At 50.1% G+C, this 9,813-nt stretch overlaps 1 long non-coding RNA gene across 1 annotated transcript; it reads left to right on the top strand.

Annotated features, from left to right (window-relative positions):
* LOC125753352 (uncharacterized) lies at positions 1–3,265 on the top strand. The gene is made up of 2 exons (XR_007404985.1): positions 1–888; positions 2,954–3,265. It is a non-coding gene; the product is annotated as an uncharacterized LOC125753352 (long non-coding RNA).
* Positions 3,266–9,813: the final 6,548 nt, after the last annotated feature.

The raw sequence follows: 9,813 nt of genomic DNA, 5'->3' as shown, positions 1-9,813 counted from the left end.
CCTTGGCCTCTGGACCGCCTCCCACCTCCTCCCTGCGCTGTACCTGGACCTCTTCCCCAGTTACCTCCCCGTCTAACGGTCCCTGTTGGCCCCCCGAGGTTCGGTCAGGAGACCCCCAGCCCTGCTGGCCCGCCAGAGCCCCCCCAGCGGGTCATTCTAGTAGCATTTCTCCAGCCGAGACGGGGCCTAGCCGTGGCCAGGAGTCCCGTCAGGTTCTTCCCCAACCGGATGGCACATGGGGCCGAGGGGCTGCCCCACAGGGACCCCTCGGGCATGTTGACGATTTCAAGTGCAAGTTGCTTTGAGCCAGCCTGGGCAGCAGGACACCCGGACTCTCCCCTGGCCCCGGAAAGCAGGCACTGAGCCCCCCTCCCGGTGCCAGAAGGCCAGCCCCACTGGGGGAAATTCGGGGCCGTGTGAACGACCCTTGTTACTTCCACCAGTTGCCCCCCCCCCCCACTGCCCCGATTCTGCTCAGATCCCCCACGGAGCTGCCGAGTCCGGGTCCTCCTTGTCCCGTTGATCCCTCCCCGACATATCGTCTCCTTGCTGGAAAAGCAAGAACACGGCCCCCACCGCGGTGGCTTCTTACGTCTCAATGTCCTCATGGGGCCTCTGCGCGGAGCCGGCCCGGGCTCCTCCCTCCTGTAGCTCAGTCCGGCTGGAGGGTGGAGACGAGTTGCCCTTCGCCTTCCTGCTGTGTGGACCTACCCCTGCACCGACACTGGCCTGCGTCCTGTTAACTCCCGGTTAACTTCTTTTCACCTCATTTGCGTTACGTCATCACTTACCCTGAACCTTCAGATTGCAACGACGGCTCATCGCCTCGTTTCTAAAACTGAACCATGGACTCAAAGTGGCTAATGAATGGAATGTGCCGGGACGGAGGTGATGTGTTGGGAAGTAATGGATGATGAGAAAGCGGGTCTGGGAGGGTCTAGAAAATCGATTTTAAGAGTCTAAATTCATTATTAGGCTTTGGAGACCATGAGAGGTTTTTATTTGCTTGCTTGCTTTCGCGTATGAACATTTCTTTTGCTGTTTACCTCCCCAAGCATGGAAGATGGGATCCGGCTAAACAGAGCACGGTCTGTTGGCGGAACCCTCCGGTGAGCCTGTGATGCCAGCTGGAGGCCAGGGGCAGGGAGGGGGACTCTCTCCGGATGCTAAGAGGCAAAGTCTTGGCAATTCTTAGCTGGTGGTAGGCCCCGGGATTTCTACCCCGCAGGGACTAGAGATCCAGGTGGGACAGGCCTTGAAGCTGAAGCCCCTTCTTCCATGAGTGGCTCGCTACGGCCCCTCTGTTGGCTTCTTCCTGTCTGTCCCCAGTTTATCAGGTAAATACCATGTGGCTCAGGACCTCAGGGGACTAAATGTGCTCATCCATGTAAAATGCCGGACACAGTAATTCCTCAAAAAATCTCTACTCCCGGCTTCCCTCCCGGCTGCGGCTCACATAGCACGTCCCATCGCACCGTAAGGCAAGGCGGAGGTCTCATCCGCCCTCTTTGTGCCTTCGGCTCCCTCGGCTCCAGGTGCTCAGTAAATGTCTGAGTTCGTGAGAGGATGGACCCTAATTAAGAAGGCCTTCTCCCAGCACTGAGCATCGTGTTTGTTTTTGACTTTCCTTCATTACAAAAGTCGCCACAACGGATGCATTTGGTCCCGTTTGGGGTAATTTCTTCTGTTTAGACTCAAGGAACCAGAGATGGTGGGTCAAGGAGTCCATCTCCCTAACTCCCTCTCCGGCGTGTCCGAACCAGCTCCGGATGAACGCGCTGGCTTTACACCTGAGGCAGAGAAGCCCATCTCTCTGCCTCGCCCTCTCTTCTGCTACCCACATGAAGCGCTTCGTTTTTGCCACTTCTGCTCACCAAGGGGACCGTCCCCGCACCCCGAGCAATCCTCGGCCACACCAGCAGGCGACCCACAATTTCCGGTAACACTGTCCACCTGGAAATAGCATCAGATCCCACGGGCGAAGGGCTCCGTCCCCCAGCTCGGATGCCAGTCGTGAACGGTGGGCTTCCAGGCCACCCACGACTCTGCCTGATTTGCTGGGAGCCCCCTCTCAGGTCCCGTGCTTTGCTAGAGCATTCACAGGACTCAGGGCAGCACCCGCTTACACGTATCACTTTCTTAGAGGGCATGCAATGATCCGGATGAAGAGATGCACCGAGCGGGATCTGTCCTCTTGGGACTGGCCCACATCACCCTCCTGTGTGGAATGTGTCCATCAAGCTAGAAGCTCCCCAAAGCTCGAGCCACTGGGGCTCAACACAGGCTGCCTCCCCTCCGTGTGCTCCACTATTAACTCTCCTTCCAACCCGGCCTCCCTGGAGAGGTTGGTGCCAGGAAGAGACCAATAATTGTTTTATTATTATCTCACAGCTACACACTTTGCTAATTTTGAGTATTGTCATTACAAAAAAAAATGGAGTCTTATTTTGGATTTTAAATTTGCATCGTTTTACTACCTATGAGGCTATACATTTTCTTTTTCTTTTTTTTATTTTTTATTTTTTATTTTTTTGGCTATACATTTTCTAATGGTTGTTTACTAGAGTTATTTCCTCTTCTGTGTGGATCCTCCGGTTACTTCCTTTGTTTCTTAAACTACAGGGTTTCTAGCATTTTTTTCGGACCAATGTGTGTGAAGTATTTACACACTAATGATACTGTCTCCTGTCTTCTTTCTGTAAACTCTTTTCTCTTTCTGCTGTTGTATTATTTAGGTTCTGCTATATGATTTTATTTCAGTGATACTATGGTCACTCTTAATGTTTACAAACCCTCCAGACACATTTTTTTTTCCTGGAAAATTTATACTTAGAAAGTTCTCCTCCAAAAAAAAAAAGAAAGAAAGTTCTCCTCCATGCACAGACTTGATAAATATTCACTTCTTTTTTCTTTTTTTTTTTTAACTTTTTTCTTTCTTTTTTTTTTACTATAGTCACAGAGAGAGAGAGATAGAGGCAGAGACAGAAGCAGGCTCCATGCACCAGGGAGCCCGACGTGGGATTCGATCCCGGGTCTCCAGGATTGTGCCCTGGGCCAAAGGCAGGCGCCAAACCGCTGCGCCACCCAGGGATCCCTCACTTCTTTTTTCTTCTGGTTTTTCCCCTCCTGTGGTTTATTTTTTAAGTATGTAACTCAGGAATGTATATGGAATTAGATTAATATTTGGTAATGAGGAATTCCCTCATAATACATTAAATAACTCTTCCTTTCTCTTTGTTATATATTAAATTTATATGTGATTTGATATTTGTATCTCTCACTTCTATTTAATGCTTTAGCATATTAGTCAGAATTTCCGAAAGGACATTATGTAAAAATTGGGCTGCCTGGTTTTGTTCTGGGTTGCAATAATGGGCTGATTCCCTCAGGATTCCGGAAATTTAAGGCTTGCAGCAGAACTTTTCTCAGCTGGGCAAGAGGCCCTGGCTGTGGGCCCCATAGCTCACAGATACCAACGGGCTAAAGTTCGTTTGTTTGTTTTACTTCAATCTCAGTAGAGAGATTTTGGAGTTTTGCAGCAGCTCTGGTAAACAGGAATTACGGGAGAAAGCTGGGAGCAGAAATGGGCTGGGGGCTGGGGGCCAAGGAGAGAGGCCGACAGCGAGCACCCAGCCTCAGCGTGTAAGCGCAGGAGTCCTTGGCAAGGGGCATCTGCTCACATGGGCTGAGAAGCAGAGAGAAACAGTCTGCTGCAGGGGGAAGAGAAGAACAAAACACACTCAGGGGGAAGAGGAGTAAGAGCCAGGGCCAGGGGATCCCTGGGCTCCTCGCCGTCCATGACCCCCGGGCCCTGACCTGCCACAGCAAGGCTGCTCCGTGAGGTCCTCCAGTCCTTACAAGACTTCCTCTGTTTTACTAACATTAGTTCAAGTGGGTTTCTACTTCCTAAACCTGAAAAAAGCCCCAAGGATCCAGAAGTGCCATCGTGCAAGACCGCAGACCGTGAGGGCTCCACCATGGGCTGGATGAGCTGTCTACGCGTTGGCAGGAGCAGCCCATCCAACTGGGGATGGGGAACGTGGCTGATGGCTCGAAGTGGTTCCCAGTGTCACCCAAACCTCTCAACAGAGAATTCAACAATCGGAAATTTCTAACATGCAGAGGAAGGTCTGGAATATGGGTTGACATTACGATGAGTGGTGGCAGCATAAAGGCAGATGGAAAGGGTACCCTTCACCTCCACACCGCCCGCCCCCACCCGGGCCCACTTCCACCGGGAATCTCGGGTCACCTGCTTTGGGCCAAGCGTTAAGGGCAGTGAGACCGAATGGGGAGCTGCCCAGTGAGCTCCACAGAGGGTGCTTTGGGAGGTCGGAAAGGTCATGAAGCCCAACAGTGGAGTTCAGGAAGGGCTTTCCAAAGAAACTAAAGGAAAAGGATAAAACATGGCATGACGTCATTATGGGTGCCTCAGGCCGACACGCTCGGACAGCGGAAGTCTGGTATTCCGAATATTCTCATGGAACAGCTGGAATTCCACGCTCCCTCCCCCCACTTGGCCTGATCTGATGTGCTGGTGGAGGGGGTGACCAACGAGGCTGTGGAGTGTCTGTTTTCAAGTTTAAATGTAATTTGAGAACATTAGTAATAGAACAAGCATGGGTAACAAAGAGTAGAGTCTGTAGTCTTCATGAGGGCTTATTCCTGGAAGGTAGTGGGTGGTAGCAGTCATTTTGAGGCTCTTGGATTGTTGGTTTTTGAATTCAATTCCTTTTACCCATAAGAAGTAAGGAATGCAAGCTAAGTTGTGAATAAAAAAGACCTGGGAATCAGTCGAAATACTTGAACAGACCCCTGTAATGATTCATCCCTCCAGATGTTATCACTGGAGGCAGGGGACTGGAATAGTAATGTATGTGGGCATAAAAATGGTTTTTTAAAGGGCAATTTTAATGAAATATTGAGTAGATACAAAATAATATTCATAAAATATATGCAAGGAATAAATCATTGCAACACGGCTCTTAAAGTCTTACTGCGTCTTGCCATACACAGATGTGAGAGGCTCTCTTTGGCATTTAGATTGAAGTAGGATCGTCGGATCATAAGACATGTGCTTTTTCAACTTTAGCAAGTAAAACCACACTATTTTTTTTCAAAAGCATCCATACCAATTTATTTATTATTTTTTGAATCTATTTTTATTTAAATTCAATTTGCCAACATACAGTAGAACACCCAGCGCTCATCTCGTCTATGCCCTCCTCAGTGCTCGTCACCTAGCCCCCCATCCCCCTACCCGCTTCCCGTTCTGCAACCCTTTATTTTTTTTCCCAGAGTTAGGAGTCTCTCATGGTTTGTCTTCCTCTCTAAGAATTGGTTGTTTTTAAGCAATGGATTGGGATGTCCCAGAGAGTAACTAGTGATGATACACATGGATGTCCTAACTTCTGATGCTTATAATTTAGACAAGCAGATTGCTCAGCCTGGACAGAAGGCTGCTGAAGGTGACCAGACAATAATCGAGTATTCTGGGCTGCGCCTAGGTGATGGGACAAGTCGGCAGGAAAGGTAACGAAGCTGCAGTAATGGGGATTCCGCCCACACTGGCCTGCGCTCCTAGAAAGGATGCAAAATTCCTTCTCTGGCCCTCCAGGACCGGGATGGACGGTCACCCACCGGAAACAGCGATGGCGTTAAAAGCCTGAACGTGTCAAGAGGACATGATGCTCCTCAAAAGGTGATTACTCTCCTTTCTATTAATAATGACTTTTGTTTTTAATCAGAGAGTGGGAAATGAAGGACAGGATGGACCGGTGGGAGCAGGAATGGAGGCACCGGGATTCGACGGATCTCGATCTTCTTGAGAGGAGGGAGAGGCCGTGAGAGTCGGCAGGCCTGGAGCAGAGCCGGGAGGGCAGGGGCGCGGGAAGCTCAAGAGCGGGGTACGAGAGATTCAAGACAAAAAGGCAAGAGGATCTAAAGCGTTATCAGGCGTGGTGCAGTGGTAAGAACGGGTTAGCACTAAATCGGTTTTTTATCTAAATTACGTAAAAAAAAAAAACAAACATTTATTTTACATGACTTTATACCGCTGAGCTGTGTGTCTGAATGTGACATTGTTCTGGGACGGAACTACGTGAGTCTTTGATCTCATCGGGGTGTGTACGTAGCCTGTCACTTCCTCATCAAACCCTCGTTAAATGTCTCACGTGTATGGAGCACAGCCCGAGATTCTGCGACTGTGTACTTTTGTCACCCTGGGGTGTGTTCATTAATTAATACACACATTGCTAAATGTACACTTAGTGACATTTTTGGAATTGGCCTGCTGGGCCTCTATGTTGCTGGGGCCTCTTGTTTCTATTGAAACAAAAGCTGGAGACATTGTCCAAAATGTAAGGTGAGTCTATCGTTGGTTCTTAAATAGCTTATTGAAGCATTAGCATCCTGGAGGATTTTCCTTGAACTGCCTTCAACTCTGGTTTGATAAGTTGCTAAAGCAAAAATTAACTTCCTGCGAATTAAAAATCAGATAGGACTCTTTTTACCTGCTCCAAGGCTTCGCCCGCTCTCCCGCCCGCTCTCCCGCCCGCGGTCCTGCGCGCCCAGGGCTGACCTGATGATTAAGCAGCACACCAGGTGTGCTTTGGAAACCCTAAAGCACTTGCGGTGAACAGCGGGAGGGATACGGGACGCGCTGACCTTTCGGGCCCGGGAGCCAGACCAGCTCGCCTGTGATCCCTGCTCGTCACCCGCCAGCTGTGCGGCCTCAGTGGTGTGGGACAGTGACCTGACGCTGGAGCCGACGTTTCCAGCTGAATCTTGCCTCTGCCCCTGGCTAGCTGTGAGGGCTTGACGGGCGACCCCGGGTCCCTGTTGCCTCACCCGCAAGACTAACCACACATCTTCCCAGAAAAAGTCACGGTAAAGATCAGCTAGGCGACCAGGTGACACGCGCAGGACACCTCCTGGGGCAGAGAAACTGCCGATGGTGGCGGCGATTCAACTTGCCGAGCCTCTGCCTCCTCTAATCGAAGGGGGGAACGGAGCCGTCGCTCATAGAGCTGTTAGGGATGGAGTGAGATAGTACTTCGGCAGGTGACACAATGCCCGGGGCACAGCGGCCCTCAGGCGCCCCTCTGGTGGCTGGTTCCATGAGTCCAACTCTGCGCCAGACCGAGGCGGTCATGGGAATGCCACCCCCTTGCCCCGCACAGGTTTAGGAGGAGCACCTGACCCGTCTCTGCCCAATAAGGCTTGAAGGCTGCGAGAGGCCGCCCCAAGGAACCCTTCATCTGTCCTCAGCCTCAGGGAGACACGAGCTCTGATTGGGGTCCAGATGTAACACCCCTACATGCACGATTCCCGCATAGACAACAGCCAATGGGAGTGCACAGAATTAGTGATTGGCAACACATTGCAGCTGAGTGAAATGTCTCGGAGACCGAAACACTTGGAAAGAAGCTTGGGCAAGGCGCTGGCTTTCATCTTGTCACAGAAGGAGCTTTCCCCGAGGAACCTTCCCCCATTCCTTCTGGACACAACAGCCACATCCTGGGCACATGGAGCTGGAAGGCTTATTACCCAAACACGGGATCCCAGTTTTGAGTCTCTGTCCCGCCTGAAATCAAGCAGAGCAAATCAATGTCCAATGAAAACAAGTTTTTATTTATTTTTATTTTTTATTTTTATTTTTTTAAAACAAGTTTTTAAAACTATGGCAACCGACATACACGTTTGTCTCGTGCCCCAAACAAGAACCTGGAGAAGATGAAGCTATGTGAGTCACTCAGCTCCTCTAGGAAGAGCCCGTTAATCTTCAGGAGGATTTTCTTGAATGTTCAGCTTCCCTCTCTAGTGACTTTCAATGGAAACTGTCATTTTTCTTTCTTCACTGTAAGGCTTTCGGTCTCACGATATTGGTGTGGGAGAGTGACACTGGGGTATAGACAGAGCAGTGACTAAGACTGATGCAGGTGACAAGGATCCAAAGGACTATAGACTCTGAATGAAAGGAAAGATACTGATGGAGAAGTTGGGGTCGAAGAGCAGGTAGGTGGAGGACTTTGGTTTCATTTTTACTTTATTTTTTAAATGTTTTTATTTATTTATTCATGAGAGACTTGCAGAGAGAGGCAGAGACACAGGCAGAGGGAGAAGCAGGCTCCATGCAGGGAACCCGACGCGGGACTCGGTCCCGGGACTCCGGGGTCATGCCCTGGGCTGAAAGGAGATGCTCAACTGCTGGGCCAACTGGGTGCCCTGGTTTTGTTTTTATTTTTAATATTTTATTTATTTATTCATGAGAAACAGAGAGAGAGAGAGAGAGAGGCAGAGACACAGGCAGAGGGAGAAGCAGGCTCCATGCAGGGAGCCCGACGCGGGACTTGATCCCGGGACCCTGGGGTTACACCTTGGGCTAAAGGCAGATGCTCAACCACTGAGCCACCCAGGCTGCCCTGGTTTTAGTTTTAAATAACAATAGCTTTCAAGTTATTAAGCAATAATATTTACATTTGTTGAACCGTCCACATAAGCCAGGCAATGTTCTAAAGGCTTTACGTGTATCAACTCGCTTAATCCTCTAAATTCTCCAGGGATTTATATTATTCCCAGGTACTTAGGCTATTTCTCCCATTTTACAGATGAGGAAAGACAGAGCTGTTCAGTGACTTACCAAAAGTCACACAGCGAGCAAACGGCAGAACTAAGATTTGAAAACAGTCTTACCTCCAGAACGAATGCTTTGTCATCTTAAATAAATAAAGATCATTTTTTTCTACACATGTAAAGCTTTCTAAATTCCCTATATCGGGCAGCCCTGGTAGCTCAGTGGTTTAGTGCCACCTGCAGCCCGGGCCGTGATCCTGGAGACCCGAGATCGAGTCCCACATGGGGCTCCCTGCATGGAGCCTGCTTCTCCCTCTGCCTGTGTCTCTGCCTCTCTCTCTCTCTCTCTCTCTCTCTCTCTCTCTGTGTGTCTCATGAATAAATAAATAAAATCTTAAAAAAAATCCCTCTATCATTCTTATTTCAAATCATAGTGTGTGGGGGGCAGGGCCACAAAGCCTTCCTGCGTGGGCCTCCAAATACCGTCTCTCCCAATTGGATGGGGCCCCCAAACGTGGGGCACACCCCTGGGGGTGGTGGGGGTGGTGAAAGAATGGACCCAAGGTAGAAAAGAGGTAGAAGCGTACTGAGGACACAAGGGGGGGGCGGGCAGGACACACTGAGAGCCTGTGCCGGGAGGCGGTGGTGAGAGGCCGCCGTAGAGGGCAGAGAGGGAGTGTGAGGATGTAGGATTTTCCCTGTCTTGGTAATCTTAGGGTCGGGCCGCTTGCAGTTGGTCAGTGGGGGCCCAAGGCTATTTCCGGGCGGGCCACCCAGGGGCCCGGTGGGTCCTCTGCCTCTGCCTACGTCCCATTGCTCGAGCCCATTGCCTGCAAGTGTCCTTTGTGCCTGGTTCTTACCATATAATCCGTTCCAAGCATGGACTTTGGGCAGAGCCTCGGAGGTCACTGCCAGGGGCTCCATCCGCAGTAACTCGCTGGCGACTGAACATTTCAGGCTGAACAATCCTCAAAGGATTCCATGCTGGCATCTGAAACCAGCAGTCTCCTGTCCTCGTATGAAATAATCCTGGGACCAAGCAGACGTAACTTAGTTATTTGCTCCAGGAAGTAGTTGTTTCTGGAAGATGAGATTGTCAGCCAACTAAAATAGCTAACTTAATCCTGACTGTTACCTGGCCCCTCAAAACTAACTTCGGAATCCTCATTTACGAGGCTCACCAATCCAGAGCTGTGATGTCGAAATCCCACCCAGTTCCAAGCAGGCCTCAGGAAATAT

Source organism: Canis lupus, chromosome 22 (assembly GCF_003254725.2).
Source record: "Canis lupus dingo isolate Sandy chromosome 22, ASM325472v2, whole genome shotgun sequence".
NCBI lineage: Eukaryota > Metazoa > Chordata > Mammalia > Carnivora > Canidae > Canis > Canis lupus.
This window is presented reverse-complemented; position numbering and strand designations above follow the sequence as displayed.